This window comes from Notolepis coatsorum (assembly GCF_963971535.1).
Source record: "Notolepis coatsorum genome assembly, chromosome: 3".
In the NCBI taxonomy this organism is placed as follows: Eukaryota; Metazoa; Chordata; class Actinopteri; order Aulopiformes; family Paralepididae; genus Notolepis; species Notolepis coatsorum.
The window spans coordinates 118899441-118919665 of NC_140167.1; the positions used below are offsets into that span (position 1 = coordinate 118899441).

At 44.5% G+C, this 20225-nt stretch overlaps 1 protein-coding gene across 1 annotated transcript in view; it reads right to left on the reverse strand.

Annotated features, from left to right (window-relative positions):
- LOC311225970 (general transcription factor IIF subunit 2-like) overlaps positions 1–20225 on the reverse strand; it is a gene marked incomplete at its 5' end in the record, with an annotated part of 267601 nt that overhangs the window by 201780 nt on the left and 45596 nt on the right. The window lies entirely within an intron of this gene.

Consider the following 20225-nt stretch of genomic DNA (forward strand, 5'->3'; position numbering starts at 1 on the left):
CAATACATTTGAATCTAATGTAATCATATTGCTGCTCCTATTTGCCATATCTTTAATCTGAGCCTTGAATGTAATGTTTGCCCCCAAACCTGGAAAGAAGCTAAAGTCATTCCACTACCTAAGAATGCTTTTACTGGCTCCTAAGCGTGTCACCTGTTCTTAACAAACTCTTGGAAGAAATTGTATTTGATCAAATACAACACTATTTCTCTGTTAACAATATGACAAGTGACTTCCTGCACGCTTATAGAGACGAGAGGGCCACCTAACAGGTACAGCACTTACACAAATGACAGATGATTGGCTGGAAGACATAAAAAGGACAGACACAAAATGCTGAGATGCTGTCATTTCACTTCACAGTCAGAGCTGTTCTGACCTCCAACACATACACACAGACGTGTTTTCATGTGTTCTGGGGACATTCCATAGACTCACCTTCAGTCCCTAACTCCCTACCCTAATCTTAGCCATATCATATCTTACCCTTAACCATAACCCCTAACCCTTAAATAGCTGCTTTACCTTGTGGGATCTGAACAATGTACCCGCAACGGCAGAAAAATATAATCACGTGTGGGGACATACACCCAGGTGCAGACAGGCACCCAGGTGCAGACAGACACGCAGGTGCAGACAGACAGGCAGGATGCAGATGAAGTGGAAACCCAACAAAGGAGTGTATTCAATGCAGGAGCAGGTAGGCAGGTACAGAGTATCGGGTTGAGAGCTCACTTACAAAACAAGCAGTAGCGACTCGGAACGATAGGAACACGTAGCACAGACTACACACGTAGAATAGACTAATGACCGGATGAAGACTGGACTAGGGGAGGTGACACTGTATAATATACACATGGGTAACGATTACACACAAAACAGCTGGGGTGATTACAAATGAGACATGGCAAGGGCAGATGAGACACCTACTTTGTGTAGAACTACAGGACTTAGACAGTGAAACAAGGGCTTGTGACAGAGTTAAATTAATCTTTATTAATCCCCTTGGATTATTTATCCTCTGCATTTGACCCATCCTAACTATTTAGGAGCAGTGGGCAGCCACACACAGTTGGCCTGGGGACCAACTCCAGTTGTAATGCCAGTACATTGGGCAAGGGCAGGAAACACGGCATGGATGTCTTCTGGTGAGTCTCTCCACTGGGGTTTGAACCCAGGACCCTCTTGCTGTGAGGCAACAGTGCTAACCACTACACCACTGGGGTTTGAACCCAGGACCTTCTGGCTGTGAGGCAACAGTGCTAACAACTACACCACTGGGGTTTGAACCCAGGACCTTCTGGCTGTGAGGCAACAGTGCTAACAACTACACCACTGGGGTTTGAACCCAGGACCCTCTGGCTGTGAGGCAACAGTGCTAACCACTACACCACTGGGGTTTGAACCTAGGACCTTCTTGCTGTGAGGCAACAGTGCTAACCACTACACCACTGGGGTTTGAACCCAGGACCTTCTTGCTGTGAGGCAACAGTGCTAACCACTACACCACTGGGGTTTGAACCCAGGACCTTCTTGCTGTGAGGCAACAGTGCCAACCACTACACCACTGGGGTTTGAACCCAGGACCTTCTGGCTGTGAGGCAACAGTGCTAACCACTACACCACTGGGGTTTGAACCCAGGACCTTCTTGCTGTGAGGCAACAGTGATCACCACTACACCACCGCCTTACCCATGCAAAGTCAATTGAAGTCAAGAGTTTTATTTGTCACGGCTTACAAGCATACAGTGAAATGTGGGTGGTCATGCCCGCAGCGATTGTGCAATAATACAAGTAATAAGAATAAGACATTTGTGCAATAATACAAGTAATAAGAATACGACATAACAGGTATAATGTACATAAAGTTTACAAAAAGCATGGCTAAGGTCCTGCGATAGTGCAATACAATGTTAGCTACGGATGAGGCACTGGGTCTTATGTACACTACTATACAATACTATACAATCTACAGTTATACTATATATCCTTATGCTATATCCATCTATTTACTATAGAAATACCACTCCGTTCTTTTTTTCTTTTTTTTCAAGTGACCTTTTCATTGTGTAAAGTGACCGTTGAGTGTGAGCGTGTGCAGCGTGTGTGTGTGTGTGTGTGTGTGTGTGTGTGTGTGTGTGTGTGTGTGTGTGTGTTCATGCTAAAGTGACTGTTAGTGTGTGAGCATATACAGTATGTGTGTTGTGTGTGTGCTCATGTGTGCTTGTGTGTGGAGAGTTCAGTGTTCAAGACTCTGATGGCCTGGGGGAAGAAGCTGAGCCGAAGTCTCTCTGTCCTAGTTGCTGGTGTGTGCAGGCTTTTGCCTGACCGCAACAGCTTGAACAGGCTGTTGTTGGGGTGGTGACTGGTGAGGGTCTTTCATTATTCTGCAGGCTCTGGATTTGCACCTCTTGTTATATAAGACCTGCAGGGGTGGTAGTGCAATACCCGTAGTACGCTCAGCTGAGCGCACCACCTTCTTGTCCTGTGCCTTGCTGTTTCCATACCAGGCAGTGATGTTTCCAGTCAAGATGCTCTCTACAGCTCCGGAGTAGAAGGACTGGAGTATCTTCCCCGATACTCTGAACTTCCTTAAAGGAAAACGCCAACATTTTGGGAAATTTGCTTATTTGCCATCTTCCCTGGAGTTAGACAAGAAGATACATACCTTTTTCATCTCTGTGCATGCATTAGGCTTAGGGAACGCCCGCACCGTTAGCCTAGCTTAGCGTCAGTCACTGGAAGTAGGTTCCTCCAGCAGCCTAGTTTTTCTTTGCCTAACCACTACTGTCTGGGCTCAGTGATTTCACGCAACACAGTGCTACGTTCTAACGTCGAGGCCAGTGTTTACATTTTCATTTCATTCAAAGGATCCGAACCGATTGAAGTTATTATGGATACCATGACTGTGGTATGTTTTCATTTATGTTTTTAGATGGAAGGCTGTATTCCATCTGTCTAACGTTAGCGAATATTGTGAGATTGATGAATAGGACGCAACTTTGCTGGACTATCCGACCTAGTATAATATAATAATATATAATATAAGAAGTTTGGCATCACCTTCTTCAGATTCGCCTGGTTGAAGTCGCCGGCTATGATCATTGCTGCGTCTGGGTGCTTGATCTGTTGCTTGTTTAGATGTCCCTGTAGATCCTGCTTGTGGTGGGATGTACACTGCCGCCATGATAATGGCGGTGAATTCTCGGGGGAGGTCAAATGGGCAACATTGTATGGACAGATGTTCCAGGTCCGGCGAGCATGAACGGGAGAGTATCTTTACTTCCTTCGGGTTGACCCACTTGTTGTTGGTCAGAAGACAGAGTCCTCCTCCAAGGCTCTTACGGGATTCATCTGTACGGTCCGCTCGTTAGACGGAGAAGGAATCCGACGGAGAGATGATGTGATCTGGAGTTGTTGCCTTCAGCCATGTCTCCGTGAAACACATAATGTTGCAATCTTTCACGTCTCGATCGAAGCGGACCCTCGCACGGAGATCGTCCATCTTATTCTCCAGCGAACGGATGTTTGCCAGCAGAATTGAGGGAATTTGCCGGCCGGTAAGGATAACTTTTCAGTCTTTTCCTAATTCCGCTTCTGCGGCCTCTGTGTTTCCGTTTGATCGCACCACCATTGTCTCTGCTGTTGTTGTCGTCTCGTCGAATCTCCGGTGGCCAGTTTTGGCAAAAAGTGTTGTTAAACCCATCTTTCAGGCCGGAGTTTAAGTCTATCAGTGACTTGCCAGTGTAGTTTCTATAAAAAAAGTACTAAAAATAAACAATAACAAAAAGTATGCACAATTGTCGCGGAGCACAAGGGCTGGGGGTGAGAGAGTGCGGCTGCAGAAAGGGGCCGAGGTGCAGACGGTTACAAAGGTTATTTGGCAAAGAGGGAATTCTCCCACAGGTTGTGTAATGACCTACTTGAGGATTGCAACATGTCGGGGTTTCCCATCAGAACTACATGGTTAGTATCACTGCTGTTTGTGCATAAAAAGGAAGGGGTCCGAGCCTTACAGGCGGCATTGTTTTTCTTTTTTTTTTATCCACTTTTTCTCCTCCTTTTTTCAATTTTTTTCCCATCCCAATTGAGCCGTGCCAATTCTCCCCTCCCCTGTCTTGATCGTTGCTCGCATGTGCCCCCCACTGGCCGGTCGTAAGGAGGATAGAAGCCCATCACGTGTCCCCTCCGATACATGTAGAGGCAGCCAGTCACATCTTTTCACCCGCCAGCGCAGACTCATTTGGTGAGGAGTAATGTGTAGGAGGCTCACACTGCCCCCGCCATCTCCTGTCTTTGCTGTGCAGGCGCCCTGACCGACCTGTAGGAGTCGCTGTTTACAACGACCAGACTAACACCCATCGACTCCCCTCCCGCTGACTCTGCCAATTGAGTCAATATGACGGCCGGCCCAAGCCGGAGGCAACGCCGATACCGGTGTCTCTTGCGTTGGTGACGAGCGCAATGTCCGCTGTGCCACCCAGCCGCAGGCGGCATCGTTTCTAAAGAGGCAAAAGGTTTGAGAATGAGTTTATTTTTTTTATCCACTTTTTTATCCTGTTTTTCTCTGATTTTCTCCCATCCCAATTTCGTCGTTATGCCAATTCCCCCCTCCCCTTCCTGGTCATTGCTCGCATGTGGCCCCCACTGGTCGGTCTAGGGAGTCCTGAAGTCTAACAGATGCTTCCTCCGTCATATAGGAGACAGCCAGAAACCTCGTTTCACCTGCCAGCGCGGACTCTCATTGGTGAAGTGTAACGCGTGGGAGGTCACACTACCTTCAACATATCCCTTCTTTGCTGTGCAGGCGCCCTGACCGACCTGTAGGAGTCGCTGTTTACAACGACCAGAATACCACCCCACCGGCTTTCCTCCCGCTGACACTGCCAATTGAGCCAGTATGACGGCCGGCCAAGCCAGAGGCAACGCTGACAGCCGGATTCGATACCGGTGTCTCTTGCGTTGGTGACGAGCGCTTAGACCGCAACAGCCGCATATACACATATACTGTATAGTCTGTTCCAAATGCATTTGCGTCGTAGTTACTTGGTTGGTCCATTACAATTAGGGATGTCCCGATCCGATCACGTGATCAGGATCGGGGCCGATCACGTGATCGGCAAAAAAAACGATTTTTTTTTATTCAACAAACATGACCATGTTCACGTCTTAAACTCATACTGAGGGCTTAGTTTTGGTTTTAAATTGCATATCATCATTCATTTATTTATTGTCACACAGAGCAGAAGAATTTTGCCAAAACAAACGCATTTCCTTTGATTTAATTATACATCAAATGATTTATGTCAAGGATTGCAATGCCTCGCTTGAATGAAGTTAACTTTTCACCTGGATAACGTCAACATTCAGGGTGAATGTAATGTGAGAAATTGGGATACAAATATATATATATTAAAAAAAAAACTTTTTTTTGATCGGATCGGGGAAGATCGGTATCGGTAGATACTCAAAATCACATGATCGGGAGCAAAAAAAAATTATCGGGACATCCCTAATTACAATGTATACGAGTGACAGACAAAGCTGATCAACCAGTTTGTCTTTTATTGCAGGCATCTTCACGGCACCAGTCAGAGGCGTCTACCAGTTCAGATTCACTGCCTTTGACTACCACACGTGGGAGTGGACAGGAATGAGCCTGTCAAATAATGGAAGGCGTTTTGTGTATCGTTCCGATCGCCGGGACGATGTTATCCCCATTCAATTGTCTAATGCATTGACTTTAGAGTTGGAAGTTGGCGATAACATCTACACTAACCTCTTTCCGGGGTATGGGATATATGGCGGCAACTCTGTCCCCATAACCTTCAGTGGCTTCCTGCTCTTTCCCATGTGAGGGCAACCATACTGTAAGACACCCAAGGCCTCATTTATCAGACAAAATACACAAAAAATAAACCTGTATGAAACGCTTTTGAAATATACTCTTAAGTTAAATATAAACTCAAACTAATTTCCTCCTAGAATATAATGAATCCTTGGAAACTCAAGTATTTCAAGTGTTTTAAGTAAATTGTGGCAATGTCATTTATCAACCTTTCAACCTTTTACACATAAGTACATATTGCTAAATAAGATAACTTTTGTTTAAGTTCAAAGATCTACATGTGTCTCTCTTATTAATAAATGAGCATTGAATACCAGACAGTGTTTTTTTTGGTTGTAAGCATGTTATTTGTTAACACCAGAAAAATGGGGAATATTTGACTAGACGACGTTAACCGAATGAGAGAATGCACTGTATAAGAGTGACTATTCTGACAGGTTGCAATATCTCCACGGTTATCTCCCGACTTACTGTACATGGACAAATATGGACTTTGTAGAATCAACAAAACGGTCTCATTTATAGTCATATGCTCAGTATTTCACAAACATTTTCCCTAAAACAATGCTGCCTTCAAATGGAACTCTTGAATGTGTGGTCTCGACTTCAAGTGGGTTGAAGTCGTGAGGACACCATTGCTAGGAAACTGGGCAATACGTCTTGAAGCCACTGAGGCTAACAATGTTCCACTTACAACATTGATGATGATGCAGATTGTAAACACCACAATGGTGGATCGTTCAAATGGACTCTTCTCATGAATGCAGAAAATACAAGTTCCATTTGAAGGCAGCACATGAAGCAAGGTAGGGTAACCTTTTTTGGCAAGAGATCTACTTTGCCCTTTTCCAAGGCAGGAGAGATCTGCCATCGCCAGCCAAGCAGAGGTGGAAATCACCACCACTTGTCTCATGATAGCCTGGCTAATTATAATAATTCAAACATAGAATTGGTCCATATTGTAAAATTAATAATAATGTGTAAATTTGTAATATCTGGGGAGAAAAGCATAATGCACATTGATATTATGAAACAATATAAATTAATTGTGGAACCTGATGAATCCTTATGCAGGATTTAGGTCCATCTCTTCTCTCTCTGTCTCAATGGGGGTTGGTAACAACATGATTGGGGAGGTTTAGGGCTGGGCGATTAATCTATATTATCGATTAATTCGAATGAATGATTTAGGACGATTTTGAAAAACTAAAACCGATAAAAATGAAATAAAATAAAAAAAAGTCACCTTTTATTTTACAAAAAAGTGATGTTTGGTGAAAGTTAGATTTGCACTTTATTAATCCCAATAGGGAAATTGATTCTTGTTTGATGATCAAGAGGCACCTTTTATTTGTTTTAAGTGAAGTTTGGTGAAAAAGCAAGTTATTGCACTATTAATCCCAATAGAGACATTCATCTTTGTTTGATCAAGAGTAACCTTTTATATATATATTATTATTAAAAAAAAATTAAGTGAATATTGGTGAAAGTTAGGTTTGCACTTCAATCCCAATAGGGAAATTCATCTTGGTTTGATAATTTTTTTGTGTCAAATAAAAACAAAGGTTATTTGAATGATTTCCTAGGCGTTTCTAGTTTAAGAGAAAAAAATCGATTAAAATCGGAAATCGGATTTTAAAAAAAAATCTGAGATTTTATTTTTAGGCCACATCGCCCAGCCCTAATATATAGTATTATTATTATTTTTTTAAGTGAAGATTGGTGAAAGTTAGGTTTGCAATTTTTTTTGTCAAATAAAAACAACGGTTATTTGAATGATTTCCTTGGCGTTTCTAGTTTTCAAGAGAGAAAAAATCGATTCAAATCGTAAATCAGATATATTTTTTTAATAATCTGGGATTTTATTTTTAGGCCATATCGCCCAGCCCTAGGGAGGTTGATTCAACCTATATATCCTTTTCTCTCTCATCTCTGGGCAGCTGGGACACTAAGTTAAAGGTTCCGCGGTGTCTAGTGGGTTATAGGCCGTGAGCCAGGGCCCCAAATTTGGGCCACGGGTACCATCTTGGGGGACTAACTTTCATAGTGATTTTTGGGAAGGTATACACCCCTACTGCTAGAAAAGATGTGATAGCAATGCTGCAGAAGGAGCTTCTATCCCCAGGCCATCATGAAGCTCAATGACAATGACACTAGGTAACAACCCATCATCTACACTCACTGCACACACATCCACACGTACACACTCACTTTAAACAAACACTCACTTTACTCACTTGACACTAACACTTTATATTTATCTATTATTAAAGAGATTTGCACTACATTCATACCTCATTTGCACCTTATCCTAAGTTTTGTACCTCATCTCATTTCTGCATTGTACCTCACTGTTACTCATTTTACTCTGTATTGTATTGTATGTACTGTATATTGACTGAACATTCCTTTACTTACTTTTTACTTACTGTATGTAGCACACTCTCAGGGGCTCATACAGAAACAAGAATTCATCATAAAGTATTCTGTATTTTATTATGACAAATAATAAACAAACTTGAAACTTGAACTATTGCCTCCAAATGTGCCACAACAGTTATGGGTATGGCTCTGAGGGAAGGCAGTCAGAGTAGCAGAATAGATGCTGTGTTTGACACATACAAGGAGAACCGCCTACTGGCCGCCTACTTCTCCATGCCACAAGAGAGGGCATCAAAATTGCGAGAGTGACCCCCCTGCACAAAAAGGGCAGCAAATTAGACCCAGGCAACTACCGCCCTGTTTCTATTCTTACCTCCATCTCGAAAGTCATGGAAAAAATAGTCTACGAACAGGTCGAAAAGTACCTTGTGGAAAGAAATGTAATCTACGAATTCCAATCTGGCTTCAGAACATCCCACTCCACTGACACATGCCTTCTCTATTTGAACGACCACATCAAACAAGAGGTGGACGCGGGCAAATACTGCGGCATGGTCATGCTGGACCTACAAAAGGCCTTTGACACTGTCAATCACTGCATTCTTGATTGAACATTTTATTAACAGATTGCAGAATGGGTACAGTACAGTACAGCTCAATACACACAATTGTTAAGGGGATGCAGACCAGAGAAAGACTTTCGTCTTGTTTACATCAGGGTCCCCCATTTTCAATTCATATAGACATTTATGACATACACAACATACATGACATACCAGATTTGCAAATACAGTACTGTTTGTGGGTAGGTGGGGTGGGGGGAACTGATTGGAGGTGGTTGGGGTTGGGTAGGCGGGGGGGGGGGGGGGAATCTGGGTTTAACATGATTTGTGGAGCTCCCTCTGGTGTTGTGGTCTTCACTATTTTGACATGTACATGGGTATCTTAGTCATGTAGTGTATCTTGTAGACCAGGCCCATTGCAAGTTGCTGTACTCGGTCTTCTACTCTAAGCCATCCTAGGTAGTCAAAGTGGGCAGGGGTGAGGTGGGTTCTAGGATTAAGGTCAAGTAGTAGTCTGACCAGTTTGTTTTGTGATGTTTGTAATCTTGTTTTTAGCGCCTTTGAGGTACTTTGGTACCATGAGGTGCAAGCATCGTCGTAGTACCCTTGAATTAGTGCTCCTGCCAGAGTCTTCAGGGTATTCTTGTTTACCAGAGAGGAGATCCGGTACAAGAATCTAGTTCGTTGGTTGACTTTTTTGATTACATTGGATGCCATTTTGTCACAGGAAAGATTTGCCTCTAGGATGGAACCTAGGTATGTAATTTTGTCTTTCCTTGTGACAATATTGTCACCCACTGTAACTGAGAAGCCGTCGGTCTTGCTGAGTTTGTTATTTGATCCGAAGAGAATGGACTCCGTTTTACCCAGGTGTAATGATAGTTTGTTATCAGCAAGCCAGGTGCAGATTCTGCCGAGTTCTGAGCTGAGGGTTTTTTCAACCTGTAAATTGTTCTTGTCAGAGACCAGCAGGGCTGAGTCGTCCGCGAACAAGAACAAGTTGCAGTCACAAGCTGACGACATGTCATTTGCATAAATTAGGAACGGTAGCGGTCCTAGTATGCTTCCTTGTGGAACACCACAGCTCACTGTGAGGGGGGGGGGGGATAGGGTACCGTTTACCTCCACCATCTGTTCTCTCCCCTCAAGGTAGGATTGCATCCAGCTCACTGATAGACTATCAAAACCAATTGCTTTTAGCTTGTCAATCAGAATGGAATGATCGACAGTGTCAAAGGCCTTTTGTAGGTCCAGCATGACCATGCCTCAGTATTTGCCCGTGTCCACCTCTTGTTTGATGTGGTCGTTCAAATAGAGAAGGCATGCGTCAGTGGAGTGGGATGTTCTGAAGCCAGATTGGAATTCGTAGATTCGATTTTTTTCCGCTAGGTACTTTTCGACCTGTTCGTAGACTATTTTTTCCATGACTTTCGAGATGGAGGTAAGAATAGAAACAGGGCGGTAGTTGCCTGGGTCTAATTTGCTGCCCTGATTGACAAGCTAAAAGCAATTGGTTTTGATAGTCTATCAGTGAGCTGGATGCAATCCTACCTTGAGGGGAGAGAACAGATGGTGGAGGTAAACGGTACCCTATCCCCCCCTCACAGTGAGCTGTGGTGTTCCACACAAGGAAGCATACTAGGACCACTACTGTTCCTAATTTATGCAAATGACATGTCGTCAGCTTGTGACTGCAACTTGTTCTTGTTTGCGGACGACTCAACCCTGCTGGTCTCTGACAAGAACAAGTTACAGGTTGAAAAAACCCTCCGCTCATAACTCGGTAGAATCTGCACCTGGCTCGCTGATAAACTATCATTACACCTGGGTAAAACAGTCCATTCTCTTCGGATCAAATAAACTCAGCAAGACCGACGGCTTCTCAGTTACAGTGGGTGACAATATTTTCACAAGGAAAGATGAAATTACATACCTAGGTTCCATCCTAGAGGCAAATCTTTCCTGTGACAAAATGGCATCCAATGTAATAAAAAAAAGTCAACCAACGAACTAGATTCTTGTACCGGATCTCCTCTCTGGTAAACAAGAATACTCTGAAGACTCTGGCAGGAGCACTCATTCAGGGGTACTACGACTATGCTTGCACCTCATGGTACCAAAGCACCACAAAGGCGCTAAAAACAAGATTACAAACATCACAAAACAAACTGGTCAGACTACTACTTGACCTTACTCCTAGAACCCACCTCACCCCTGCCCACTTTGACTACCTAGGATGGCTTAGAGTAGACGACGGACAGAGTACAGCAACTTGCAATGGGCCTGGTCTACAAGATACACTACACGACTACGGTACCCATGTACATGTCAAAATACTTCCCAAAGGTCAGTGAATACCACGACCACAACACCAGAGGGAGCTCCACAAATCATGTTAAACCCAGATTCGGCTGAAACAAGGGACTAAACACGTTTCGCAATTATGCCACATCAATGTGGAACGCCCTACCCAAAGCTGTAAAGTAATGTGAATCACTACCCACTTTCAAAACCACTCTCAAAGAGCACCTACGGGAGACTGCAATTCGAAACTGGCCCCTGTAAATGTCCTAACCCAACCCCCTCCAATGTACAGTAAACATCATAACCCAATAATACACGAGACCCTCATCTTGGAACCAAGTATGGTTTCGTCGATATTCCAATGTACAGTTTTGCTTGTACAGTTGTACAGTTTCCCCCACCGCACCCCGCCTGCCTACCCAACCCCCCCCCTCCGCCCACCCACCCAACCACCTCCAATGTACAGTTCCCCCCACCTACCCAACCCCCCCCCCCACCCCGCCTACCTCCTCCAATGTACAGTTTCTACATCAAATGTATATACTCTCTTTTTTAGACTCTTTTTGTATCACAAACAGTACTGTATTTGTAAATCTGGTATGTCATAAATGTATAGATGTAGCAGTACTGTCTATCTGTATGTCATGTATGTCATATATGTTATGTTGAATTGAAAATGGGGGACCCTGATGTAAACAAGACGAAAGTCTTTCTCTGGTCTGCATCCCCTTAACACTTTCAGTGCCACGGACGACATATCTCGTTTTATTAGGCCCCCCACTGAGTGCCCACGACGACAAATATCATTTTTATTTGTTTATTAGCGATCTGATTTCATATTTCATCAACCGAATCTCCCGTTGGTACAACAGCTCCTCCAGGAGCTTAGAATGGAAAAAAGCGCCCCCTATCGTCTATCCCTGTGTAACTGCAGGTCAGTCGCTTAGAAAAAGTAGCCAATACTCAATCAATAAGCGTGATCGATATTTGGAATGGCGATCAGGAATTGGAATGATCTTTTTGGAGAACATCTGATCTGAGGTAAGGAATCTATTTTACCAGTCTTGGGATAATCAGAGTTGTATTCGCTGAGATCTCAGCGTTTGCCCTATGTGTGTGTGTGCGTGATCGCTGATTAGGAAATAAGAGAATCGATTTTTCAGCTCGCGTCTCTAGCGTGCATACGTACTAGGGCTGTCAGTTTATCGCGTTAATTAGATTAATTAATTACACAGCAAATAATCACGTTATGAAAATTAACTCAAAATTAATTACATTTTTTTTTATTTTTTTTTATAATAATATTTTTTTTGTATCTCATTCATTCCATAAGCATGTAGAATACACATTTACAGATTTTTTTTAATATGGTCCATTTGCATGTTCTTGGTATCTGATTCTAGGGACATCTATGAATCTCAGGGAATGTATTCCCAGTGTCAGAAATACTGTGGGCTAGATCCACACAGAATGGATTGCACGGTGCAAGTTGCACCCTTACTTACAATTCATTATGAATTGAAAATGGGGGACCCTGATGTAAACAAGACGAAAGTCTTTCTCTGGTCTGCATTCCCTTAACAATTGTGTGTATTGAGCCGTACTGTATTGTACCCATTCTGCAATCTGTTAATAACATTTTCATTCAATCAATCAATCTGCGCGGTGATTGATTGAATGAACATTTTATTTTGAGTAAATTGTAATGAACCAAATGAGAATATCAATACATTTTTTTTTATCTTTGACTGTGAATAACAATAACACCATGCTCAAATTGACCAGACCTGAAAAATCTAAGCAAATTAATAGATGGAAGATGATTAAACAGAAGGTTTTGTAGATACAGTACTGAATTCTGCCATCCGGACACATGCAATTTGAAATATGATTATAGAATATAGAATATGAGGCATAAAATGGTAATGCGATTAAAATGCGATTAATTAGATTAATTAATTACAAATTAATTATAAAAAAATTTAATCGCCTGACAGCACTAATACGTACACATATACTATTGATAATCTAGCTTTTATTTGAAAACTATTCATAAATAGGCCGAAAAATGACAACGTTTGTGTATTCTAGAATATTCCAGTAAACGTCTTTTATCATGGAATCTTTATATTTTCCTTGAAAACGAGGGCTTTTCAAAATGCTATAAAACGAAAATAAACCGATAAAAAAACAATACGCTTCGACAATGTTGACTGGAAAACGAGTCATTGATAAGCGACGGGCAGATTAGACACAGCCATAATTTAAAACATAGATTAGGCGTTTTTTAACGCTAACATTGAAGTGGATGGTGGGCATTCAACCGGTAAATCAAGGTTAAGCAAGGGCTCTGAAAGTGTTAACAATTGTGTGTATTGAGCTGTACTGTATTTTATTGTACCCATTCTGCAATCTGTTAATAAAAAGTCAATCAATCAACAATCAACATTCTCCAAAAGGTTTTCCACGTCACACACTTGTGCATGCCATAAAAAAAAATACATATGACACACACTTTGCAATTCAGCAGAGTATTCCTTCTGACTTGAAGAGACCGTTTTTAAATGCCCCCACACAGAATTGTGCAACAGCCAACAAGAGATGCACACACACAAAAGATGCCAAACACAGAGGGAGAGAGAGAGATGCCTCTAATTTCCTTTGCTTTCTAGTTACACTTTATGATTAAACCAGTTATGATTTCTCCATAAGGCAGCAACAGTGCTTCAGAGACAGAGAGATGAAAGAGTTCGGCAGAACACAGCCTAATACTGTTATTCTCTTAAGTAATACAGAACACATGGCGCTCTGTGTTGACTCATAAAGGAAACAACATTTTGCTTATTATAGAGGACGGGTGGCAACCTTCCCTCTCCTCCAAGCGCATGGACAGCCTCCTCTGTACTTTGTGGTGAATGGAATGTCCTTCATGATCAATATTTTTATTGAACGAAATGATGAAAAATATATATCCATTCTGTGTAGGTCACTGTCTATAGCCTACCCATCCTTAATTAATTCATGTTTTCACAGTCTGGTCATTTGCGCATGTAAGATGGTACTCTTGAATGTAATAAATTGGTGTTTTATTACTGGATCTTGTAAACATGTCACAGTGGAACAGTAATTTCATGGTATTCCACTGCACAAACAATTTGGTATTTTCTTTCAAAAGTGGTTACCAATTGGTTTTCTGAATTAACGTGCCACGACATGGGCTAGCTTAAAATTGTGAGTGAACGGTAGTTTAGGTTACGTTTATAACCTTGGTTCTCTAAATACCACATGTAATTCATAATTTCATTATTGCGTCATGGGTCTGGACGGTTTCATACTTGTTTTTGTTCAGTTTTTTTGGGTAGTTTAATTTTAAATATTCAAATATTGATATGCTAAATATATTAAAAATATTCAAATGCCCCTACCTATTCCCTAGTTGCCCAAATGGAGGGTTTACCCTTGTACAGCTCTACAGTGAAATACATTCTCCCAGCATGCAAAGGTGAATCAATTTGCCTGCAATCCCCTTTGGCTATGAGATAATTTAGTCAGTCCAAAATAGGCCTGCAATTTATCTCTTGACTATAAAGGTCTGTGCAACATTATGCACATACTTGACTATCCATTTTCAGTAAACAACTAAATTCACAAGAGCAACGAGTAGCACCAGTAGTTTCACCTCTACTCTAATTTAGAAACCATTTTACTACAGAACTAGCTTCAATAATATTAGTTCTATATCGTACTAGCTTCCGCTCAGCGTCATCTGCACACATCTCACTCCAGTTACGTGCACTGAATAAAAACTTCACAATGTACCTTTACATACCAACATCCATCTGACCACACCCCCATCTGCTACCTACATAAGCAGGGGTGGGGCCACACACTCATCTCCTTCTCAAATTTCACCCCAAGAGAGTGCCTGTATACCAATCACTTGACGTGGGAAAGAAAGTATTTATCTGAAGAAAGGAAGAACAAGGAGATATGTTGACGTTATTATCTTTATTTTCTCTCTCACTATTTTGAGAAAATACAGCGATAATGTCTTCGTCACTGGAGTGTCTGGAAGATGATGATCATTCTGACCTCCACCTGCTTTTTCGTATTAGGGGCTCGCGTCGCTGATATACTCCCCACCTGCAGTCCTCCTTGCTGCGGCTGGATAGGTATTGAACCTCCGGTTATACAGCTGGACTGTAGGAGGCACCGGCTGTTGTGAGAAACTGGTTGCTTCCGAGCTGGGTGAGTAATGTTTTGCTTGCGAGCGCCAGTTGTCTGTTAATGCTATGGGGGTTAGCTGACAATTTTACGAAGGCCGGCCCCAGATTGGGGTCCTCTGCTCGGCTTCTTAGGCGGCGGACGGAGGATCCTGGTCTGACGCCCATGATGGTCAAACTAGTGGGCCGCGACCGAGACCTGGTTTAACCCGGGATTCTCTGGACAAGCGGATGCTTCTCTGTCCCGTGCAGGCCCCATCTTTCACATGAATGTGAGAGTACACCCTAAACATGAGGAAATGTGGGTATGGATCTTCTTTAATCGGTAGTTCCATGCTCAAGTCGGCTGCAGCCCGAATGGGAATTGTGCTTAGCTTGCGTGCTAGTTTGTGGCCTACTGTTAGCCAGTCAGCTGTTAGCTGCGGCGCTAGCTTGTTGTGTTCACTAGACTAGGAAACGTTAGCTTGTTGCTATCAGTCGGGCGGCTGTTAGCTTAATGCTACACTGTTGAACGTTGCTGTGAGTATAACATGCCTTAAACACTCTGACTACGACGTCATCTTTGACAGAGGATGTTAGTCGACCCTACACCGGGTGCCATGCCAGCGAGGACTTCGTCAACATGGAGAACGGCGGCTGGGTGGCGTAGCGGACATTACCCTCGTCACCAACGCAGGAGATGCCGGGTTCGACTTCGGTGTCCCGTTAACCAGTGTTGCAGTCCTCTCGGCCTGCACTCAGGGTGGAGGTAGGAGTCCTGACCGGACTTTAAACACTTCTTCTTAACCTTCCCTTCTAAATGTTTTGTAATAACGATGTTTCCAAAACGTGTGTTGCTGCAATACATTGAGGATACGACGCGTGTTGTGTGTGATTTGTCTCGTCACTGGTATAGCTTCTCTCTACATAGAAAATCGGCGTTTGATTTTTACATGTGTAAAAATGAACTGGTTAGTTGTGATGAGAACATGTGTGTTCATGTAACCTTTGTAACGTGGGTGAACTCACAACTAAGTGGGTTAATTAACCTGTGAAGCTATGCTTAGTGACATGTGATTGAGGAATGAATCCTTTTCTCAGCCTGTGATGACAATGAACAGCATGTTCACATATTAACAGGGGTACCTGTTCAACCTGGTCGTATCAAGGGTAAGGTAGGAGGGGTGAACCCCCCGGTTTCCCTGGGGCTTCCCCCCCTCCTCTCAGACATGTTTGTTTACAATATATTGTGTCACTGTTTGTGGGGATACGATGTAACCCTCAGCTTAAGCTGCTGGGGTTGTGCTTCCGCTTGAGAAACGATTATTTTCCTAGGGAAAAAATTGTTTGGTCACTATCATGTGTGCTTAGCAAGGCCTGTGGCCAATACGTAATCAAGGACTTATGTCTCTCGTTATGAAAAACGGCGTTCCTCTGTAGTAAGAGTGTACTTTTGCCATTTTTTGTTGTGATGAAGGGTTGTGTGTGTCGTTGAGATCTACAACTGGGTTAGGTTTTGGCCCACAGAAGCACATGTGTAAGTCTGGTACCGGGGCTCTTAAAGGGGCCCTCTCTGTTCTGTGTTTTTTCCTTAGTAAAAATCAGATAGCAGGTTAGCACATGAGCTATGTGAAGCTGTAAAATGCTTCATGTAGCATGCTATGACTGGGTCATGGCTCTACTTTGTCATTACATCGTATCAGGGGTGAGGGGTTGTAAAGGGGTGAACTGGTAAACCTTTCCTCCCCTTTTCTGATTGGTCAGGGGTTAAAACCCCCTGTCCTTCAGGGTTCCTGTCAAGTTGCTGTTCGGCACGTTACAGGGTAGGGGGGGGGGGGGGGTTTCCTGGTCCCACGCCCTGAAAGATTGGGCGTGTGCACCGCGGAAATTTCCCCGCCATAGAGTACGTCACCGAGTGCGTTTCTATTGGTAAGACTTCCGTGAGTTGTTCAGGTTCCATGTTATGGATCTGTTTATTTTTTTTTAAACTTTGGCCATTTCCCTGGCTCTTTTTATACGTTTATCGCATTTATTCTGGTCAAGGTCGACCGACAGAAACAGGCTGAAAGGGTTCAGATGGGGGGGAAGACACTCTGGGGAAGGCACGGCTGCAGTCCGGGATTCGAACTCGCTAAACCCCAGATCCGTGACGAGCACGGTTGTCCCCGGCGCTGAAATAGCGCTCGCGGTACGTGGTGAGCTACTGGAGCTCCCCTATGGATCTGTTTCAGGGAGTTGTCAGAGCTTCCTCCTCACGAAGCTCCTCCTCAGGGAGAAGTGCCTTCTGTGAGTTCGGACCCTCCTTCCCAGTGAGGGAGCCTCCTCAGAGTTTCAGAGCCTCCTCCTCAGATTGTCAAGGTGAGTAGAACTTCAAAAAGGAGTTCTGCTCTATTGTATGTGTATTCGATTAAATTCGATTATTGAGTGTGTATTGGTTCAGAGCCTCCTCCTCGGAGAGTCCTAACCCAAGTGTTACATAGCTCAATGTTGCAATATTTCTTTTCAATCTATACAGCTTGCGTGGGAAGTCTCTCTGGGGGTTCCCCGTCCTCTCCTTTTTGGAGTAGGTGGACGGGGTATTGTTTAGGGTTTCCCTGACTCCTCGCCTTATAGTTCTGTTGAGTCATGGGTTTCCCCCGTCATAGGGGTACGTCGCTCACCGTCCCCTCTTATGAAGTGTGGTTGACGGGGTGGTGTTTCCCTCAGCCGCGTCGCATGGGACCCATGTCTGTATTATTTTTTCTGACATTTTTTTTATTAAAAAAACGGCTTCTTGTCGTTCCCCAGGCGGCTTGGAGGAACGGTATCTGGTGTCTTGTTAAGACTATCCATTGATGTGTTTTGGGTCTCGACGCGTACATAGTGCTGGCTCTGGGTGTTTCTGATAGGAATCACGCATGAGGCTGGTGCGCCTTGGTTGCTCGTTATTAAAACAGCGTTTTTATAGGGCAACTGGGATGGAGTTTGTCTCTTCCAAGCGCCAGTTTACTAGGTTTGTCTCGACGAATTCTCATTCATATCTGGGGGATGTTAACGGAATAGATCAAAGCATAGGTAGAGGGGTCTCACGCCCTTGGGGTGGGCCACTGAGCGCGGTACGAATGGGACCGTCTGGGTGGCGCCCTCTATAATGTTTAGATCGACATCCTGGAGTGGGGATGTCGGCGTGATTAGGGCACAGGACTGGGTCTGGTCACGCTTAACCCGTTGTCCGCCGGGGACGCAGATCTTCTGTTCTGGTACCCTGAGGGACTTGTGCTTTTTTCAGGGGGAAAAATGCCGGGTCGGCCCGGGTGTCACAGGGTTGGGCGTTATGGAGACACTGTTGTTTGGTACATGTTGTACCTTGTGCTGTCATGAAGGGGCTTGGTTCTCCATTCTTTTTGCCCCTCTCTTCTCCCGCTTACGCATGGCTGAGAGGGGGCTGTTGAGGTGGTTTTTGTAGTACTCCTCTGGCATCCCTGTGTACGTCCCGGTCCGCCGGGCCCGGTCCGAAGTCGTTTTCATCGACCCGTAGGCCTGGGATAACCCCTTTTTGAAAACTGAAACACTTGTACTGCGGTATAGCCAGTGTATACCCGCAGGTGTGTTTGAGTTTTTTCCTGAGGGGTTATAGGAACAACCACCGCATGAAGAGGGTGGTTGATTCCCTGGTGTGTTGGAGCGGAGTCAACTCCCGGGTTACCCGGTTGAGTGTGCCCCTGCACGTTCATGACGTCTGCCAATCGTGTCAGCCTTCTCTGCCTCTGTCCCTCTAGAGCGTCTGGGATTTTTTGGTGGAGGCTTTGACATGGTGCTCAAACAATGCCAGCATACGCCCCTTCCGCCGGGGTGCTGTTTTCAGTTGACCCCTTTGGCGCTTGTCTCGTCCGCAGTGCTCCAGGCTCGGGTCAAGTGCCTGCTGCCTGGATTGAGGGATCGGCCTCTTCTGGAGGTCGTCTCCCCGGTGCGCTGCCTGCTCCCGCTGTAGTGTAGCCTCTTAAGTGCTTCGAGTTACAGCCATGCTGACTGCCTGAGTATGCCAGGATCAGTGTGCCAGGCGGCGTGCTAGTGGGGGGAAGGGCCTGCTCTTGGATGGGCCCTGTCCGAATACGCTGGCGATGTGGGGGGCGGTGTCACTAGTGACCGCCTGGTGAGGTCTTGATGCTGTGGCGTCATTGGCCTCTCCGGGCCCCCTTTTTCCGGGGGGATCCAGTCCCTTCTGGGTCTGGGTCTTCCTTCGCGCTCCGCTGCTAAGGCCTTGCCACGGGGTTGAGTTTGCTCTTGACCCCGTGATTTTGGGGGCGGTAACGAGGTTTGTTCCTTCCGTTCGTTCCCTGGTGGCATGCGGGTTGTGCGTGTGCGTAGTCGTGGGGTCAAGCCACGGTCTGCTCACCCTGTGCGTTGAGTTGCTCGAGTTCCTCTTCGCACGGTCGGATCAGTCTCCCTCCCGTCCTCCAATAGGGAGGGTATCCCTCCATTAGGGAGGGTCGGGGGGCTCGTTCCTCCCCGGTTCTGATGGTTGTGGGGGGCCTCAGTGGGGTACATTTGTCGAGCTTCAGCTCCCGCTCAGCTCCTGTTGTGCAGATGACGCTGAGCGGAAGCTAGTACGATATAGAACGATTAGTTCTATGAGTACTAGTGACGCTCAGCGTCTAGACGCCACAGCGGCCCTTGATCTTACCTTGTGGTGAAATGATTGAGAAGGAGATGAGTGTGTGGCCCCACCCCTGCTTATGTAGGTAGCAGATGGGGGTGTGGTCAGACGGATGTTGGTATGTAAAGGTACATTGTGAAGTTTTTATTCAGTGCACGTCACTGGAGTGAGATGTGTGCAGATGACGCTGAGCGTCACTAGTACTCATAGAACTACGGTTATATTCATAACCTATCGATATTGATTCATTAATTAATTTCAAAATGCTCGCAAAACCCTGCTTCCACTCC